At 49.2% G+C, this 20,957-nt stretch overlaps 1 pseudogene; it reads right to left on the reverse strand.

Moving 5' to 3' along the window:
- Positions 1–803: 803 nt before the first annotated feature.
- Positions 804–20,957, reverse strand: part of LOC119379459 (transforming growth factor-beta-induced protein ig-h3-like) — a 183,299-nt pseudogene continuing 163,145 nt past the window's right edge.

The following is a 20,957-nucleotide window of genomic DNA, read 5'->3' on the forward strand; positions in this document are numbered from 1 at the left end:
AGGCGACAGTGAATTCGGAAGCTCGCACGAGACCAAAAATCCTCCCCGAAAATTTCTAGGAATTCATTGTTTTCAATGCGAATAGTCAGCACAATTTTTTGCTAAACATTTGAGATGGTCGACAAAATGGCTGGGATGTTTCGCGTGAAATGAGCCTATAGTGACAAGCGAATTTTCTGAATTCTGCACCTGGCTAATGATATCTGTCTGTCATAGACAGAATGTCAGGTCAGCTATCATGACGAGGACGAATTGCGTTTCATGTACCATTCGACTGCAAATGATCATTCGGATTTTGAAAAGCAGCCTTTGTCTACTTTTAATTCACTGAATGTATTTAACGCAAACAAGTTTCCAGTAAACTGTCCGCATGTATGAAAACTTATACCTTTTTCAAGTGCGCGGCCATAATGCGCAAATTGTTTTTATTATCTAAGCTTATCATTCACAACTAGATCCACGAACAAATCCTCCATGGTCTCTCGTTCAATGCTTCATGCAATGGGCCGTTCGAGTACGTTTGAGCCCAATAGCTACAGTAAGAACAGCGTACATCATGAAGGCGATATTTATTGCATAAGTGAGACTTGTATTCGGTGCACATAAATAAAGAAGCGGTCAACACCCTGATGAAATTTTGCATTGGCTTAGAACAAACTAAGAAGTGTGTCTGTGGCGTACACTGCAGCTGGATGGCGTTGTCCAAATGAGAGTCGAATCGTACCAGCGAGTTCGACTAACGTAAAACTGTCGTCCGATGCGCGTCGAAACATCTGCAGTTGATTCTTTTCGTCTACCCGCAGATTGCTAACTCTGCACGGGAGTTCGGTGGTTCCATGCTGGAATGTTGTCGTGATGCGAGCTTGTGGCGTCCGGGACACCACTAGACCAGAACGACGCCAGTGCACCACTTGTGATCTCCTGGCAGTAGCACCCAGTCGACCACGTGGATCACGCCGTTGGATGCTGGAATATCAGCGCGGTACAGTGGAGAGTTGTTCGCCTCGTACAGCCTCCCTGAGAAGATCAATCCAACCAACAATGATTAAAATGTGCTGGTGAACACTTTCATTAGCCAAACAGAACATTGCAATGAATTATCCTATTCCTCAGCCTTATAAGAAGTTACATGTAAGTAGTGACGAGTTTAGAAAAACTCTGGAAGAAATTTTCCGGGGCAAACAGCAAGAGGAGATATAATGACAGCCGATTTAGGAGGGACGCCATCATCATCACCATGTAGCACCCCCGAGCGCATAGCTCATGCCTCGTGGCTCGGCACAAGCCACACTGTAAACACTATAGACCTCGGTTCCACGTAGCTGTAAAAGAAAAATGATTGCTGCAGTTGTGTAGATTGCGCGCTCCTTGCGATAGTGTCGGAAAATGATTGTTGCGTTTCGTATAGATGTGGTGCAGGTTTTATGGTTTCATTCTGGGCTCCTTGTGATAGCGGTGTTAAAAGACTGTTTGGTTTCGAGCGCATGCACATGGCGCGTGTGACATGCATGCTTATACATTGGCGTCTCGATATCACGAAGGATAGCTTTTGGTAGTCTGCACTCTATCCTGTCTTCATTTTCTTCCCTCGTGCTTGCACAGAACGTCAAGAGTTCAGTCTGCAAGGAAGTACTCCTTTTAGTCGATGTAGTTTTGGTGTTTACAAGGGCGTTTAGAAGGGTGTTTACGTAGTGTCATATGCTTAGGCCTAAAAGGAGCTGGACCAAAATAGTCTACAGTAATACAGATGTTTAGGGAAGATGGATGTTTGAAGTCTTGAAAGATACTCGAACAGGGAATCTCGCTGGTGGCAACGTTATGGACTTGTGGACATATTTTCCCCAGTAACCTACTTGGTTCAAACATTTCTCATCACTGCAGTAATCTGAGCTCCATAACACACCCAAAGTTTCATTCTTATTTTATGATGACTGATAAAACTATACCGATTTGTGGAAGCCTTCAGGTCTGACCAAGATGCAGTGGCAATGGTAGGCTAGTAAATTAATGATATTTAGTAATGCATAAATTATTACACGAGTGTCAAGCTAAATACAAGTCGCTTACGTGTCCGATAATAGTTACGTTAAATTTCTCCTGATTATGAGGTGCGGGGATGTCAGACCTGCACAAAAAAACGGAAAAGTTACGCAACAGAATAGCTCGTTTATGTAGTAGCCATACGATGTCGGTATCCACGCATTTATACTGATGAGTGAAAATGATCTGTCTCGTGAGCTGCTACCAGTTTTTTGATCCAGTAATTTTGGCACTCGTGGTGGTGTCTCTGTAGTGTGGCGCATCTACATCTTGATATACCATAGAATTACGCATATCACAAGACGCATCAAGGGGTTTGGCTCAGCGGCTGACTCAAGCTTAGGTGCTTATGCAGCTCTGAGTACAGTTTTTGAAGGTCTCCCGAAAGCTCTGTCATAGCTGACACCATCCTGAAATCGGCGACATTCTCCTACTCTGGGAGCCACGGAGCTTTCCTTGCTAACGGTTCATTTGCTCTGTTGTCTGGGAGGCGTATGATTGTAGAAGACTATGTAGACCGCCATTGTTTTACCACTAGAAGAATGCTGACTGTCTTCTGTTTGACACTGTGGAGGTCTCAGCCTCTTGAAAGCGCTGTCTCCAAAGTCAGTTTATTCTGCAACGTACGTGAGCTCATGGAGAGAGCGTGCCCCGCGGGGAAAACAAGTTGCTCCATCGTTCTGATGTGTTGCCGCTACTGCAGTGGCACGTCGCGCAGGGGATCGGCCTCCGCAGCATCATACAAAGTCTGCATTGTAGCCATTTACTTTGCCATCATATGGTACCAGCGAAAGAACACGCCCTGCCTCCTCTTCGAGTTCACTTTTCGGAAAGCTCGCAAACATGCACTGACAACAGCCCATCATATCTCACTGCTATTTTCTAGCATAATGAGCAAACAAATACTATTTCTGGATACCTTCGCGTGAAACGCCTTCTGTGAAGACTTTTGTGGTCGCCTTGTGCAGTTTACAGCGCAAGAGGCATGCATTGTTTTAAAAAAAATCACATTGTCGCCGCAAAAGCGAAGTAATGAATGCGATAGCAACAAATTGTGATGTTATATGACGTACGTGTAGCAGCTAACCCTTTTGTATATCCGATCTGGCGTTACTCTACAAAACGCTGGTGTAAGGGAATACGGCTCCTCCAAGTAAGGAAGCGGCTTTCGTGCATTCTGTCGTGTCAACGTGAAGCGGTCAGAGCACAGCACGCAGAAGGGTATACGAACCACTTGTTTATGTCTGACGAGATAGCGCTCGTGCCTTTATGATCAAAGTTCCCAGTTGCTGCTCGAGCGACGCAGCACCCCGTCCCCCGACGTCCCTTCATGCTCCTTCGCCCGACGAAAGACGGGCGGAGCGTTTCCTCTCTGCTTCAAGAGCTATCGACGGCAGGCCGTGCACGCGGGCTGATGATATCGTATGCGACAAATGACGAGAGAAGCGACAAATGGACGAGAAAACATCATCTGCGAAATTAATCCCACCAACGCGAGTTTACGCTGACTTCCTAGATCCTAGCTCGTGATACGGCACACGATGCAAGCGTATTTCGATGGTCGTCACTTTAAAATGAACAGTATGTAAAAATTGTGGCCACATTTTTTCTGCATTATTGTAGCCTGTTTTAGCACTTGCGAAGTCAAAACACAACTGCATGTCCAAGCTCTAGCACGGCCTCCGAGAATCGTAGTTGTTCCTCCTCGGAGATTTATTCGTTGACAACCAAGCAAAATATCTATTGCGTATGAGAAGACATATTTCAGAACCTGTTTATACCACAATAAGTAGTCGTAGGCAACGTCGTCATTATTTTGTGAACTTAGAGGCATCTTGGAGGCCATTGTTGTGCTGTTTGCATGCAGCGGATGTTTGAAACAACACCTACGAGATTACGTGCGGTGACGGTGCGGGCGACTATAAGAGCAAACGCGCTGAAGCAAACGAGAGCAACCGTAGAGCATTATTTTCTGGCCTAGAATTTTTATAAGCATGCACACGCTTGAAGCAGATTCTTACATTCAACATTACATTACAATAAACATTACAGCGAACAAATTAAGCTGCACAATCCCGCCGCCAGTACGCCCGCCGCGCAAAAACGTGTTATGATCGCCTCTTTTGTGGTACACCTATTTAAGCGCACGCCATGCTGGCGATTTCTCTCATTCTGTTCGAGTACGACCTTCGTGAAGTTTTTGTGCGATGGGTGCCTGCAGCATTGGGAAACGTGGTGAGTCCTTTTTTAGAGCGAAGTATCTCTTGCTCGGGGGTATGTAAGGTGGCATGGTAATCCGCACGCAGCATCGGCGTCCGCACTCACACTACGCATGCGCAACTCTCCTCCTTCCCTCTCTGCAACAGCTGTGCGTTACTCTCTCCACTTCTCTCCTACCACCTGCTTGCGCGATGAGGGCCAGCGCATGTGCGTCCCCTCCCCTCTCTCTCCTCTCCTACGCTGCCTCTCTCTCGCGCGCCTGTCGACGTTCCCCGCACGCCCTGTGAGAATTAACTGCCAGGCTAGAGGGAAAAGACGACGCGCGTGGTGCTCCTCTTCGCGTTCCACGACGCTAGGTCGGTAGCATGCCCAGCGAACGCCAACGGAACGTGATCGTGCAAGTGCTCCGGCTTCGCATTGCCTCATGGTCCCCTTTAGCAGGAGATGGTGCATTTTTTTGCATATTTTATTTGTCAAGCTCTATCTGTTGACTGTCCGAACATTCACAAACTCCTTGCCAGCCATGTATCTCGTCGAGCGTCGAGCTGTTATTCACACTCCCCGGATATGTCGTCATAAAATGAAGCCGTCACCGGTTCAAGAAAGACTATGGTTAGGCTAAGCAGACACAACGGACTCCGACGTCGTGCGGACACATTTGATGCTGCGTGCCGCGGTTTGATGCCTAGAAACCCCGCATGAACGTGCCAAGGAAACGCTCAACAGTTATGAACACTTGTAGCGTTACATGTCTAATTTACAGGCCGAATTATTTTATTTATAATAAATCATTTAATGACACCACATATAACCCAGTCCGCTACCATCTGCGCTGCGGTTCGTTCACCTGTTTCTTTTTCGCGTCTTGACGCCTGCAGCACCTATGTTGTGTGTAGTGTTGGTAGTGTTCTGTGAATGTGCTCCGTTGGCAGCGTCGCAGTGACATGTCTCTTGTGCGGATATGAAGAGGGCGAGGGTAAAAAGTTCGATTGGTGAAGTGTCATCTCGTCAGAGACGGCGGCGGATTGCCGAAAATGTACAAAACGTTCATATGCTGCAGACTTTCTGCGCTAGGCTCCTTCAAGGATTCAGAAATGGTACAATGTCTTTCTTCTGCAACACTACTTAACTTAGTTACTAAGTCATCATTATATGCCTTGATTATGTGGCTTTTGAGCCTGAAATTTTTCTTTGTTACACAAAGAAAATGTTTGTTGTGACAAACATTTTTGTCTTTCTTCTGTTATTGTCTTTTCGTAATGCCAATATTGTCGCGATCAATACCCGACAGGACGACAGAGGACAAAGAAGCGAGCAGCACGAGCTGCAGCTGTGGGCTCTCTGATGAAGACGACGTGGAGGCGTCTGCTCTTTTTGTTATCTGAATACAGACTTGTCTTTCCTCGTCGCAACGTGGTTCTGTATCTTGTTATTTCCTCGTTTCGACACTGGTGGAGGTGCTGGACCTCTACGTCTGATGCTCGGGACTCCTCCAAGACCCGGCACTTCCAGTCCGATACCGGAACCTGTTCCTGCAGTGGATACTCCTGTCCACCGCTACAGTCGCCGACAGCGAGGCCTCAGTCTCGAGGCAATCCCCCTGGAGCCTCTCCAGCCAAGCACTCTGTATGCAGAAATGGCAACTGGAGGCGCTTCACAGGTGACCGTTGAGCATCCGCGGATTCCCGAGACCTTCCACGGCGAGGTTTATGAAGACGTCGAGAATTGGTTAGACCAGTATGAGCGAGTCGCCAAGGCAAACCATTGGACCGTCGAACAGAAGCTCTCGCGCGTCTACTTTGCTCTAGCGGACAGCGCTCGTACGTGGTATGAGAACCGCGAGGCCACATTGTCTTCTTGGGATGCATTTCGGCAGCAGCTTCGCAGCACCTTCGCAAACAACGACCGCCGCGATTCGGCTCAGCAACTCATCGAGTCGCGTATACAGAAACCGAATGAGAGTGTCGCCATGTTTGCGGAGGACATGACCCGCCTATTTCGACGAGCTGACCCTGAGATGCCTGAAGCCAAGAAACTACGACATTTGATGCGAGGCGTCAAAGAACAACCGTTTGCCGGTCTTCTTCGCAACCCGCCGACAACCGTTGCGGAATTCGTCCAAGAGGCTACAACTATCGAGCGAGCACTACAGCAACGGTGCCGCTATTACGACCGACCGAACAACGCCTCGATCAGCGCCTCTGCTCTGACGGCCGGCAGTGGGGGTTCTCTACGTGAGCTCATTCGCGAGGTTGTTCGTGAAGAGATTCGCAACCTCCTTGTGACTCCGCAAGAACCTGCAATGGCTTCCGTTGCAGAAGTTGTACGACAGGAAATCAGGCAAGCATTTTCTCTGCCCGAATCGCTACCAGACCAGCGATCTGTCAACTATGCGTCGGCCGTCCGTCGTCCAACGCCAGTGCCGCACAACTCGTCTGCTCTGGCTCATACCTGCAACGAGCCGGTGGTCCCAGCGTACATTCCACCGCCGCGTGAGCCGGTGATTCCAGCGTACATTCCACCGCCACCGCCGCCGACTCCACAGCTTAACGCGCATCCGGAAACATGGCCGTTCTACCCTCCGCCAACGTCTGCAACCTGGTCGCAAAGGATGGCCACCAGTTGACCATTTGTTCGTAAGACGGACTTGTGGCACACCGTCGACCGCCGTCCACTTTGTTTCCACTGCGGAGAAGCCGGCTATGTTTACCGCATTTGCCCTTACCGTGAACAGCGATCTCAGACTTTTGCGCCGACCTTTCCACGTGCTCGTTTTGACAACCGCCGCGACAGCGACATGCGCCCGCAAGCCGAGCCATTTGGTCCGTATCGTCGACCCCGCTCTCCGTCACCTGCGCCGAGCTCTTCGCCGCACCGTCGTAGTTCCCCAGCCATCCATCGTCGGGGAAACTAACAGCAGCGACATTTGGGGGGAAGGTTGCCGCCCGTCGAGATGCTCCAACACCCCCAACCGTCAGATACGGCGATACGACGGACGATGCGACGTTGCCGACTCCCAAGGAAATCGCAAGCGCCGACTTGCTGTTTACATAGACGGACGCCGAGTGACAGCGCTGGTAGATACTGGTGCGGATTTCTCTATTAAAAGCCGGAAGCTCGCCGACTGCCTCAAAAAAGTTAAAACTTCATGGACGGGACCCAACGTCAAAACCGCGGGTGGTCAATTGATTAAGCTGACTGGCAAATGTACCGCCAGAATTAACATCGGTAATTCGGATTTCGTTGCTACGTTGTCGGAGTGCTGCAAAGACCTGATCTTGGGAGTGGATTTCCTGTCTGAATACAGCGCCGTTATAGACATTCCGGACAGGTCGGTTACATTTTGGATGGCCCCAGATCAAGTTTCGGATATGCGCTGTGCAGATCAGCCACGTAAACATCTGCGCGTCTTCGACGATGACGTGACCGTCCCTGCGCGGTCAAGCGCTCCCGTGCCTGTAACATGCGACCTACTAGGCAAGTCCGACAACATCGCCGAACAAATTCCAACATTGCTATTCAGCCATGGCCTATCCATTGCAAGAGGCGTCGTAAGCGTAAATTGCGGACACACGCAAGTTCTAATAACAAACTTCAGCCCTGAGCGACGACATCTTGCGAGAGGTGTGGCAGTCGCGTACGTGGAGGAGCTCACTGCGGTCGCACGCTGCTTGACTGTGGAGCAAGACGATCACACCGGCCTGCTGCCCGTACCTTTATCCGTCGATGTTGGCCCAAGTTTGCTGCCTACGCAGAAGGAAAGCCTCATCGACCTTATTAATCATTTTCAGGATTGTCCAGGATTGTCCAGGATTGTTTCAGGACGTTGAGGCGTCTGCTCTTTGTTATCTGAATGCAGACTTGTCTTTCCTCGTCGGCAACGTGGTCCTGTATCTTGTTATTTCCTCGTTGCGGCAATATAGATGCCATGAGGCATTAAGGCGCGTTTACACTAGAGCGACACGACATCGACGCAGACACGAGGCAGACGCAGACAGTCGGCCGACGAGTCGCCCGCCTACCGTCACCGGACCCGTCTGGTTACACTAGGCCGACGACGACGCCGACGCCTACAAAGACAGCATGTCGTTGTAGAGTAACATGAAGGCAGACCAAAAACACCAGCAAAACACGTCGGCAAACTGGTCGTCGGCAGGTCGTCGGGAGATCTGTGACCTAGCGAAAATTTGCCCATGTCGTTGCTTCGAACGTCGAAGAGGGAGACCTTGGGCTTGGGGGAGTAACGGAGGCCCGCCTTGAGATCCCCGGGCATTGGACAATGGGCATCTTGCGCACCCCTCCGACGTCTTTCCTTCGCTTCCGCTTTCTTATCCGCACCCCGCTCGGCAACACAGCGGGGTTGGAGAGTATGGCACCGATTACGCCGAGAGGGACAATGGTCCAGGAGGGAGGACGGCTTAAATGAGGAGCAGGTGGTCCCCTGTTTCAAATTTTTGCGCAAGTTTAGTCGGTGCCGCTGCGCGCGCCTTCTGTGCGACAAGAGAATCGGCCGACGAGAGGCTGGGAGCACGACAAGACGCGGACAGCGTCATCCAAAGACGATCGGCCGACTGTTGGCGTCGTGGCAGTGTAAATAGGACGACGACAAGACAAAAGACACTCCTGGCGACAGTCGGCAGACCGAAATCGGTGTCCTGTCGCTCTAGTGTAAACGCGCCTTTAAGGGGGGACGTGGCAATTGGGACTGAAAATCGACCAAAAAATCTAGTTTTCGCTGGCCATCTCTTCGCATTCCGGACATCACTGTGTACCTAGTCACAAATTTCATTGCTACATACCGTCATCCATATCTTACTTTAGAAATCAAAAACCGTGCTGCCCTTTAAATTGAAGCCAAACAGCACACAATTTATCATGCTCTTCCTGTGATGGAGGAGCAATATCTTTTGCTATACCTTGGTTATCGTTATTTTAGTTGCTTCTAATACAAATACAAGCGATGGGTCATAAGGCAAATTTTGTTGTAGTACTTTCATGAGGAAATGTTATAAATCAAGGTTGTGTTTCGAGTATTAATGAGAGCATCTCTTACATGGGGTGCAACAGCCCACGACTCTCCTTGGAAATGGCGTAAAGCAATGATTTATACTTTACGACACACTTCATTCTGAATGCATTCTGTGGATTGTACATTGGTGTGCAGGTTGCGGTTAATTAGCTAATTATGCCTTAAATAAAGAAGTATATGTCTGATATCTTGAAAACTACTTATAACAGAAAAAAAAAACTATCGCATATTTGAAATTGGCACAAAAATATCCTGATACTCTGCAAGTTCCATCGAAATCGATGAAGAATTTAAAAAAGTTTTAAAGGACTATGTCACCTCTTAATTCAAGAACGCCACATACCTTATTGCCTTTTGATGTGACAAGTTCAAAACTCATGCCAGGAGCAGCAGAAGTACATAAGCATGTGTGCATTGTGGCTCCCACAAAATATGGCTAGCATGGCCGGGAATTGAACCCACTGCCTTGTGCGTAGCAGTTTAATGCATTTCTAGGTCACTGTGAAGCATCTACACAAATGCAACGCACCCATGCTGGTGAAAGCCTAGTCCATTCACCACTCACTAGTACAGAGGAGGATAGCAAGTGCCCTTGATGAATACAGATTTTGCAAGTTTTGAAGATGCTCAGTAAACTGAATGTTGGCTGAGTTGGTGATAGCTCATGTTTACGTGTGAAGCAGCGCACGAAGACAAGGCACAAAAGGAACAAAACGACAGGACACCGCTGCACTCGCAACTACTTTCTTTTGAAAACACAAGGTTATCTACATATATACCAGCCAGTGTACCACGTGTGACAATGACTTTCAAGTAGTAACACTTTCCGGTGATCTTCCAAAAAAGACTTCACAATCGCTCAGAACAACCGACGCTTGGCTGATACAATCACGTTTTCTTTTAGGGACGTGGAAAGCCTCCATCACTTCCCTGGTCAGCTGAGCCTCGTGGTTGGAAAGTATCTCAGTTTCAGGAAAAAGCGGCGTTCAACCACATTCCAAGCAATGTCGTTTAATGTGTGAATGAACATTGTTTGTTTGTGATCTCTTGTGCTCTTAAAGCCGTGTGTTAACGATCATTAACAAACAAAGTTCACTAACACATTAAACGATATTGCTTGGAATGTGGTTGCACGTCGCTTTTCCCAGAAACTTTCCAATCACAAGAATCAGCGGACCAGGGAAGTGATCGAGGCTTTCCACGTCCCTAAAACAAAAGTTGATTGTATCAGTCAAGCATCGGTAGTTCTGAGTGATTGTGAAGTCTCTTTTTTGAAGATCACCGGAAAATGTTATTACTTGAAAGTCATCGTCACACGCGGTACGCTGGTATGTACGTAATAACCTTGTTTTTTTTTTTCAAAATAAACTACATGCGAATGTAGCGGTGTACTGTCGTTTGGTTCAATTTGTGTCTTATCTCTGCGCGCTGCTTCACACGCAATCTTGAAGATGCAGTTGCCATGTGGCCTCCCGCCAGCACACCATTGGGCTGGCTAGTGGGCTCTAAAATTTCATGCTAGGCATTGGCACTTCTGGTGATATGCGTATCTTTTTCACACGCAAGAGCTACACTCCTCTTGATGCACATTTTTTAAAGGGCTGTGAATTTTACAAATCTCTGGAAAAATATATGTTTGTATGGTAAAGATGACATCAACAGCTGCCGGATAAAAAAACTCTTCGCCTAATTTTTGTGGTGGCATTCTTTTAAAACTGTGACATGTTGATGGGGCACGAATTATGATAACGGGCTTGATGAATGGATGGCTTCTGTTAAGACTAATGCATGGATATAATTTTTTTTCACCAGCCGAGCGACATCGGAGCCTGCCATGCCAGATGTGTCCAACAGGGAATAGAATTCACCAGATTATTAGTGTTCATATCGGGGACAATAAAGTTTTCTTCCATACAGTTTTGTTTTCCTGCTCACCTTTGATGTACTGTTGTGCTGCAAAAAGACAGTCGGTGCAGGGATACCTAATGGTTCAAAATGAATACTACCTGCAGTGAGGTGCAAGATGCAGGAAAATATTTTGTTATTGTAGCAGTGCTGTGGATGTAGCGTTAATAAACATTTTTGTAACATTATTTAATGCTTCAGCAATGCTACCTGAAGGGTGTGCAGCATGCGTGAAAACGTTTCTCTAATGCTGTAATGCTGCCAAAGTAACGTTAATAAACGTTTTAGCAAGGTTGCCTGAATGATTAAGCAATGTTGTTGCAATGTTTCTTGTGAATGTTGCGGGAATGCTACTGAAGGCTGACATTATCCATGTTGTAACAACATTGAAAGGCAACACTATGACAATGTTGCAGCAATGTTTTGTGCTACCAGGGAATAGGCTCGTTCATTCATTATGAAAGGGAACAAAACAGCACTTTGGACCGGACGTATTGCGAACGACAAGTGATTGATGTCGTTAAACACGGCAAAAATCCCCTCCGTACTTTTCTTCGCAAAACGTACTCATAATGGCACGAATTGTTGACGCAATGTTGCCGGAATGTTGCGAATGTTGTTGAAAAAGTTGTTGAATGTTAAGCAACATTTCACAGAGTTGCATCAATGTTTTCAGATGTTGCCCAACATTCGACAACGTTCAGCAATGTTGCGACAGCGTTTAGGAGCGTTGTTACGGTAACGATGCATTTTTATGTTTAGGAGCACTGTCAAATGTTGATAGATGTTGGCCCATATTTGGCCACACGGTTGCAACAGAGCCTCGGAAAGTGCGGGTATTTCCTGCAAAACCGTTCTTGTTTTTGCGACATGCACAAATCTAAGATTTCTCAGCTGCTTGGCCAAAATAAATATGCCATTGCTGCACTACTGCCCGTTATGAGAGCGCGCGCGTACACGTTCACAATAACTTCTCGAATGGGAAACGTGCAGCACCTACAAATGGCGCAACAGTCTACTCCTCCAGTGCACCGCCAGCGTCATGAGTAGCAGGCCATTTCAATTTCCACTCGCGTGCTACGACTTGTCTCTCCGTCTGCTACGCCCGCCTTGTATGCAAGTGCGCGTGCGCGAAGGTGACATGTTTGATAAAGCGGGTAGCTTGTCAGAAAGTTAGCCGTACAGGATTCTTTTAGGGACTAAAACGAAGACAAATGAGAGAAATTATACGGAATCAATCATGTTTTTGATGTGACAGAAAGCACGGACGTGCGACAGTGTTCTGAAGGGCAATTCGTGCGGTAGGCCAGCGTAAACCTGGAAGCATAGGCCGTCACCATAGATGTCAGTATGCGTTCTTTCTTTTCATTTTGCCTGCTTATTGTTGAGTAAACGATGGCATTTGTGTCTGACATGCGTTAGACAACCCATTGCGATGCGCGGAAGTAAAATGTACGATCGCCGAACTGCAGGTGTAGCATTTAGTAATGCTGTAGCAAATCCGCGAAGTTTTCTGTGCTGTAGTTTAGCTCCATTTGTATACGTTGCTCGGGCTGCGTGAGTGCTTCAGTAACTTTGTCCTGTGCAAGCTTTGCACGTGATACCTTAGCTGTCACGTAGTGCAATGGAACGGCGTGGCACGGCTTCGCTTGCACGCACAGTGCTGCGGGGGCAAAGGCAGTGCAAAAGGAATAAATGTTTAAATTCTCGCGGTCCCCGAGGCCTTTTGCCACGCATTTGGGGCTCCTTCCTTACTGTTCCCGTTTACGAACTGCGCCGCTCGACGAACTGCGGTGCGGCGGAAAAGCAGCAGCAGCGTACGAGGGAGAATTGTTGGATCTGTAGATGTCTTTCCGCCAAAGAAATATAGAATGCAGACTCGAGATCACTTTGCCTGCTGCCACTCGGTTCCGTCAGAAATGTAAACATATCAGTTAACTTGCGTGGAGCGTACATTCCCAGCGAACTAGCTACAGCATGTATTTCATAAACATGCCCGGGGTCACTTGTATTACGCGCCGTACGCTGTGAATCCAGCATTGCTGCTGGATTGGGCGTGTTTTACCAACACGCCTAATCCTGCTGTCTCTTTGGTTTTTGAAGCATGGTCATGGTGGAAAACTGAAAAACTTTGTTCCAGGTGGGTAGTTCTTATAGCTGTTGGCACTGCTTACCACTTATCAATTCATACGCGACATTGCGAAGCCCCGCTAACAACCGGGCTTGGCATGGGTCGGCTGCTGCACGGAGCATGCGAGTCACTTTCGTTCACTCCCACACAACAGCGCCACCGGCTCAGTGTACATTTCATATGCCTCGTGTTAAATATGTATTTGCATAAATTATCCTACATACGCGTTGATTGTGGCGCAGCACTGCCACAGGGCTGCATATCAAAATGAAACCGAAATGAAAAGTGGAGCCTTTGCTGATCACCGGCTGTTTTACGTTTACTGACATCGCCAATGGCCACGCGCAGAGTTTTGCTAGTTTTCCCGCGGAACTTCGTGCACGCAGGGGCCGTATTCTGAGACGATCGCAAAAGTGACGCGTTTGGTGCGCGCTGATTGGATATGGAGTAAACAGGGAAAATGAGGGCGCCATCTAGTATTTCCGTCAAGGTTACGGTGCTGTACGGTACTCCTGACATGCCTGGAATAAACGCACACCTTATCACCATTGGTTGGTGGTGAAGGCTAGCATTTCATTGACATAGACGGTAGCTTCTAGTATTTAATCCTCTGGCCTCTGGCCCCCGAACCCGCAAGCTAGGTTTCACGAGATCCCGACACAATTCTCCCTGTACCGTATTGTCTCGAAAATGATGCGCTACTAGCATGTCGGCTCAGCCCTTCCTCCTGACGTTGCCAGCGAGCTCTCGGACATCTTGATTGTCAGGAGTCTCGGAGTTAAACACCTCAAGACCAAGGCGCTTCATTCCGTCGAACGCACCCGCTTCCAGCAGCTCCTTGCAGAGGGAGACCTTGGCGACCGGCGCCCGTCCCAGCTGCTGTGCCGAAAGCGACAGCTTCTCGGGGAGCGCGACGTCTACACCCACTCAGAGCTTCTTCGCGAACTCTTCCTCCGACGCATTTTCTAATCCACCCGCTTCGTCCTTGCAGTGGCCCGTGACGTCAACCTTGATCGCCTGGTGGAGCTCGCCGATCAAGCTCGTGAGGTGACGTCCCTATTCGTCACAGCTGTTTTACCGCCTATACACACGACCATTTTGCGCCTTTAGGCAGGCATCGACGAGCTCGCTGCCTCAATTGCTGCACTCCGGAGCGCTCTCCAGGAGACCCGTTCACCTCGTTTCAGCCAATGCGATTTTCCACGCACGCAGCAAGCTTGCAGCCCCAGCCATCCACCTCTCTGCTGTTACCACCAGCGTTTCCGACACAGAGCCACGAAGTGCACACCTCCCAGTTCGTGGCCGGGAAATACCCGCCGGGATCAGTGACGGAGGCGTGTGGTCTGGCTTTTCATCTCAGCCACCTTTGCTTGGTAACCGAGCAGTTCTCCGGCGCCAGGTTTCTTATACATACAGGTGCAAAAATAAGCGCTATTCTCCCAACTAAGGCTGATCTTTACAAGCCACCTTTGCAGTCGAACTCTTCGTGCGGCCGACGCCTCTTCAACTGCGACGTACACACTCCGATCTCTCAACCTCGACTTGGGCCTTCGCCGCATTTTTCGGTGGATCTTCGTCATCGCACACGTGGTTCACCCGATTGTCTGCTCGGACGTCCTTTGATACTGCGGTTTGGACGTGAGCGTGTGGCGTCGCAGCCTAACAGATGGCGAGACTCGTCTCACCATCTCTGGAGTCCTGTCCGAACTTACCCCCATGGGCACCCGCATGCTGATACGTTCCTCTGAGTTCGGAAAAAATTAAAGCCAGTTGCACGGCTGTGAAATCGGAGTAACCGGCATATCTGGCAGCAACCAAGCGCCACCACCTTGAGTTATTTCTTCTTCTTCTTTCTTTCCGTCTTTATCTCTTTCTATATTGCCCTCCCTCCTTCTTTCCCTCCTCCTCAACCTCACTTCTTTTTCCCACCCTTATGCTATACTGTTCATCGCTATGCTATGGTTTACCCTCTCACCTCCTCATCTCCCTCCTCACCCTCACATCCCCTTGCTAAACTCTACTATATAAGGCTATGCCATGCTCCAACCTCTCCCCTCTTCCTTTCCTTCCTCCTCACCATCACATCACTGTTCATCACTCTCACTTCCCTTTCCCACTCCTTTGCTACACTATACTATGCATGACTATGCTGTGCTAGGAGCTGCTCGGCACGTACCCGCTTTCAGTGGCACATACCCATCGAGTTTTGCGCTGACGACAACATCGCTACAGCAAGCTTAAATAGCTCCTCTGCCAAAAATCTTGGTCAGTTTCCCGGAGTTCACAAAACCACGCAACCTCAGAGAAACTCCGCTCCACTACACACAAATTCAGAAGACGAGCCACATGCACTGAAATGTATCCTTTTATAGACAGGCATCTGATAAATTTATGGGATAGCCGCAGCAAGATTGCTCGGCGTATTCGAAAAAATAAGGCCAACGTACACATACAGGATGAATTGGCAAGTTCCAACGAAAACAGCAGACATACGCGGACAATCTGGCTGGGTGAAATAGCCAGGAAACCTGCGAAGGCACCAATGGACATCTACACATCTCAGGAGTTTGGCGGATACTCAAAAACTTGCTTGGTCGGTGAATAGTGTGCCACGCTCTAGCCAATATTCAGTTCAATTTACAAATTGGCCACGATGAACTTCACAAAGCAATACTTGACACTTTCTATCCGCCAACTGAACTAGAGAAGCTACCTAGTTACTCAGGGCTCAGCAGTTATGGAATGGACTCGGACTTCACTGTGGCAGATCTATCTACCGCACTCGCATCCATGTCTAGGAGCACATCAGCCGTCTACTGACGAAATCCCATAAACCATGTCAAGAAATCTCTAACCTGACCAACAAGCCATCCTTTAGGGGTTTTTCACCAACGTCTGGCACAGCGGCGTGTTACCTATTGAATGGAATATTGCCACCGTCCGCGTCATTTCCAAACCAGGCAGAAGGCCGGATTACCTTACTAATTTAAGACCAATATCTCTGGTCTTGTGTGTTGGCAAGTTCATGGAAAAAATTATTCTCAATAGGTATGAGTAACACCTTGAAAACCACAAGCTACTTCCAGCAACACTCACTGTATTTCGCCACCATGTTTCAGCTCAGGACCCGGCGCTGATTATAAAACAGTATGTTTACTCCCAGAGTAGCAGAGTTCAAACACGCACCCTTGTGGCTCTTGATGGTATTGATATCCATAAATAATTCGACAACATCAAACACGCTGTCCTATTAGAGAAGGTGCATGACACTCAACCAGGTCGGCGCATCGCTGACCACATCCGCAGCTTTCTCAGCGACCTACAAGTTCAAATAGCTATGAACAATTCCGCTACAACGAAGTATCCGCTAAGACGAGAAAGGCCCCAAGGGGCATTACTCTCGCCAACAGCTTCTAATGTTGCACTCTAAGACCTTCCAACCCAACTAAACTTTGTTCCAGCGCTTAGGCATACCATATATGGATATATCACGCTTTGGTCCTCGACAGGTAACGCTGGCGAGAAAGAAAACACACTACAGCAAGGAATAAACACTGTTGCGCAACACCTCGGCAGTCGTGGCTTCAGTTCTCCCCTGGAAGATGCTTATACATGGTAGTCCTGAACGAACGGACAAAAGCAGCAGAAAAACGACACCTCATCGGGCTTGACGTACATGACCAACCGATACCAACAAAATCACATACACGTATACTGTGAGACGACGTTCAAGCCGAAAGACTTCTTTATTTCTCTCGAGCCTGAGCCCCGCTACTCAGACCCAAGTGGTGATGATGAGTATTTACAGGTGAGAAGATGCATATGAATAATGCTCACACTAATTTCCCCGTGCGCTGGATCTTCCAGCCTGGCCGCGACAGAGACTGGGGATAGACGTCGAACGAAAGGCTTCAAACGCGAAACGTGGACTATCTCTGAACCACGGCAGCGACGGTCGGAAGAAACCTCCACGGGAGGAACGCGGTAGTTTACAGGGGAAGTTTGTTCACTAACTATGTAGGGTGCAAGGAATTGCGATTGAAACTTTTCACACAGCCTGGGGACACGAGTAGGCGTCCAAAGGAGCACTTCGTCTCCAGGACGGAAAGACACGTCACGATGAGAGCTGTCATACCGCTGCTTGCGATCGTATTGACTGGCTTCTGTACTGAGCCGAGCAAGTTGCCGACAATTTTGAAGTCTCGAGACGAACTGTTCCGGCATAGTTGTAGAATTATCGGTTGGAGTGTGTAAGAATGAAGCGTCGATCGTGAATGTCGCCGAACGGCCGTAAACGAGGTAGAGCGGCGAGTACCCAGTAATGCGTTGGATGGCGGTATTATGAGCAAACGTCACAAATGGTAAGATTGTGTCCCAGTTGTCATGAGCGGGCCCAATATACATAGATATCATATCAATTAGTCTGCTGTTATGCCATTGCTTTAAGGGTGGTATGATGATGTCTTGTGAACTGTGCCGCAAGTTTTGAGCATTTCTTCAATTACTGTCGACAGAAAAGTCTTGCCGCGATCGCTCAAGAGGACGCGGGGCGCACCATGACGCAAGACAATGGCTTCGAGAAAGAAGGTGGCCACGTCAGAGGCAGAACTAGAGCGTAGAGGAGCGGTCTCTGCGTACCGCGTGAGATGGTCAACCGCTGTCACGATCCATCGATATCCTGTGGACGTTACGGGAAGAGGTCCGACTATGTTCATTCCAACAATGGCAAAAGGTTCCTCCAGACATGGTATTGGTTGTAACAAACCAGCAGGAGGTGATGTCTGGAGCTTGCGCCATTGACAAAGTGCGCAAGAACAGACGTACTTTGCAATAGATGTGGAGAAACCAGGCCAGAAGAAGCGGCTCCTTATGCGGCTGTATGTTTTATGGAATCCCAAGTGGCCAGCAGATGGGTAGTCGTGGAAGGCCTCAAGGATCTGCGTACGAAGCGAGCGCGGAAGTACGGGAACCCACCGGTCTCCATCATCATTGTAAACGTATCGGTGCAGCACGTTGTTTTCAAGCTTGAATTACCTGAGTTGTCGGCGCAACCTGGCATTAGGTGGTGGAGACAGTCCGCAGAGTCGTTGAACAATGCGATGGCAGTATGGATCTTGCTGTTGACAGGAGGCCAACTGCGTGTGGCGATTATAAGGAAGCGGGCCGCCGACCCGTAGTGCCGATAACATAAGTGGACGCGTAGCGTTTTTATCATGGGAGGAGCAATGAAGAGGCTTGCTTGGAGAAGATGGCAGTGGGAGTGGGCAACGAGAGAGGGCGTCGGCATCTTGGTCTTTTTTCCCAGATTTGTAAAGGACGTCAAATGAGAACTCCTGTAGCCGGACAAATTCCGGACAAATTCTTTAGCGATGACAACCAGCATAGCGCGTGGTGGTCTGTAACTGCGGTAAAATGGCGTTCATAAGGATATGGGCGGAATTTCTGTATGGCCCAAATAACAGCCAGGCATTCCTGTTCTGTGATGGAGTAGCTTTGTTCAGCATTTGTGATTGCGCGGCTGGCGTAGGCAAGGACTCTTTCTCGACCAGTTGCATCACGCTGTAGGAGGACGCCACCAACGCCATGGCCGCTAGCGTCGGTGTGCAGACAAGTAGGGGCGTGCTCATCGAAATGACAGAGGACGGGGTCAGACGTCAGCGCCGCCTTGATGGTATCAAAAGCGATGTCGCAGTCGTTTGTCCAAGTGGAGGCTGTGCCCGACTTCAGCTGTTTGTGCAGTGGCGACGCGATGGAGGCGAAGTCGCGGATGAAGCGGCGAAAATACGACGCGAGGCCGAGAAAACTTCGTAATTCCTTTTGATTTTCAGGGCGAAGGAAGCATGTAACGGCATTCACCTTGTCAGGATCTGTACGAACGCCATCTTTGCGGACAAGGTGGCCCAATACAATGATGCTCTTTCTAGCAAAATGACATTTTTTTGTATTGAGTGGAAGCCCAGCGTTAGAAATGCACGTCAAGACTTTGTCCAACCGCCCGAGATGCTGACGGAAAGTGGAAGAAAAAATAACGATGTCATCAAGATAACATAAGCAAGTCTTCCACTTCAGGCCACGAAGAACTGTGTCTATCATATGCTCAAACGTTGCCGGAGCGTTGCATAAACCGAAGGGCATTACATTGAACTCATAGAGGCCATCGGGTGTTGCAAAGGCCGTCTTGTCCTTGTCCGCTTCATGCATAAGTATTTGCCAATACCCTGACCGGAGATCAAGGCTTGAGAAATATTCAGCGCTCTGAAGGGAGTCGAGGGCATCGTCAGTTCGCGGCATCGGATATACATCTTTGCGCGTGATCTTACTGAGAGCTCGATAATCGACGCAAAATCGTACCGAGCCGTCCTTCTTCCGGACGAGCACAACAGGCAACGACCAAGAACTGGACGATGGCAGAATGATGCCGCGTTTATGCATGCGCTAGCGCGTTCGGGCCTGTGTAAGGGGCTGGGTAAGACGCCTTAACATCGGCCAAGGTGCACGTGATGAACGGAACTTTAAGTCGACCCATGCGCTCCTTCGCATCCCCACATGGTTCCCTTTAGTGGGAGATGGTGAAATTTTTTTCAATGAAGAAACTCGCTAGCAGAGGCTGCCTCCGTCGGCGTTGTCTCTCGCGAGCGAGGGCGCGTTCTCGTTCCTTGCGAGCTGCATCGCAGAAAGAGCGTTCCCATAGTCAGCGCGCGCCGTTCGCTCTCTGTCGCCACACACCGAGCGCTTAGGCGGTGGCGCCCTCTCCACGCCGCGAGCGCGCGCTTCTTCTTGCCCTGAGGACCGGTTCTGTGTGGCCCGCGGAACGCAGGCATCGTCTTCGCGGCGCCGCTGCACCGAACTGCACCGATTGCGGCGCGATCGAAACCCTGTGCCACCTATTGTTTGACTGTCCTTCTCTCAACACTGCGCGGAAGCGGCTCGCCATGAAGTACCGCCTCGTCGGACTGCCGTGTGCGACCCTACAGGACATGCTCCATCCCACCGGCCACGTGCACCGTCGCCGATCAGCCCTTGCGGCCCTACTCGCTTTTCTCGAGGACGCCGGCCTAGTCGAACGAATTTTCTAGCCGCTCACCACGGTGACTCGGACGCCCGTTCTCCTACCCCCCCAACCCCTCACTGTTTTTTTCCACTCATACCTTTGTTTTTCTTCTTTTACCGTACTCTTTTCACTCTCACTGTCCCTTTAATCCCCAATCCCCCGTGAGTGTATCGGTTGAGGTGTCCTCACTTGAGAGACAGTTATCGTGCACTCCACACCCAATTTCCATTTTCATTTCCTTCTTCCTTTTAAGAATCACCCCCCCCTCTCCTGCGCTCAAGGAAATGGACCGTCACGACAGCAGACGACGATACATGCCGACACGCGCCGAGACCTGCTTCGCCCCTAAAATAGCTCTGCGACGCGTGCCTGCCTCACATGGCTGTAACACCGCATTCCCCGCTTAAGCTTGCCCCGAGAAAAATCGCGGCCGGGCAAAAGGCTAGACGCGACGCTCGTTGCGTTTCCCTCTAGTCCGGCCGTGGTGTTGAATAACTCGAACAGGCCGCGCGATGGCGAGCTTAGCCCAAGTTCTGCGTCCAATCAGTGATGCTCTTCTGGCTGTCACACGGCTTTCTCTG

Source organism: Rhipicephalus sanguineus, chromosome 1 (assembly GCF_013339695.2).
Source record: "Rhipicephalus sanguineus isolate Rsan-2018 chromosome 1, BIME_Rsan_1.4, whole genome shotgun sequence".
Classification (NCBI taxonomy): Eukaryota; Metazoa; Arthropoda; class Arachnida; order Ixodida; family Ixodidae; genus Rhipicephalus; species Rhipicephalus sanguineus.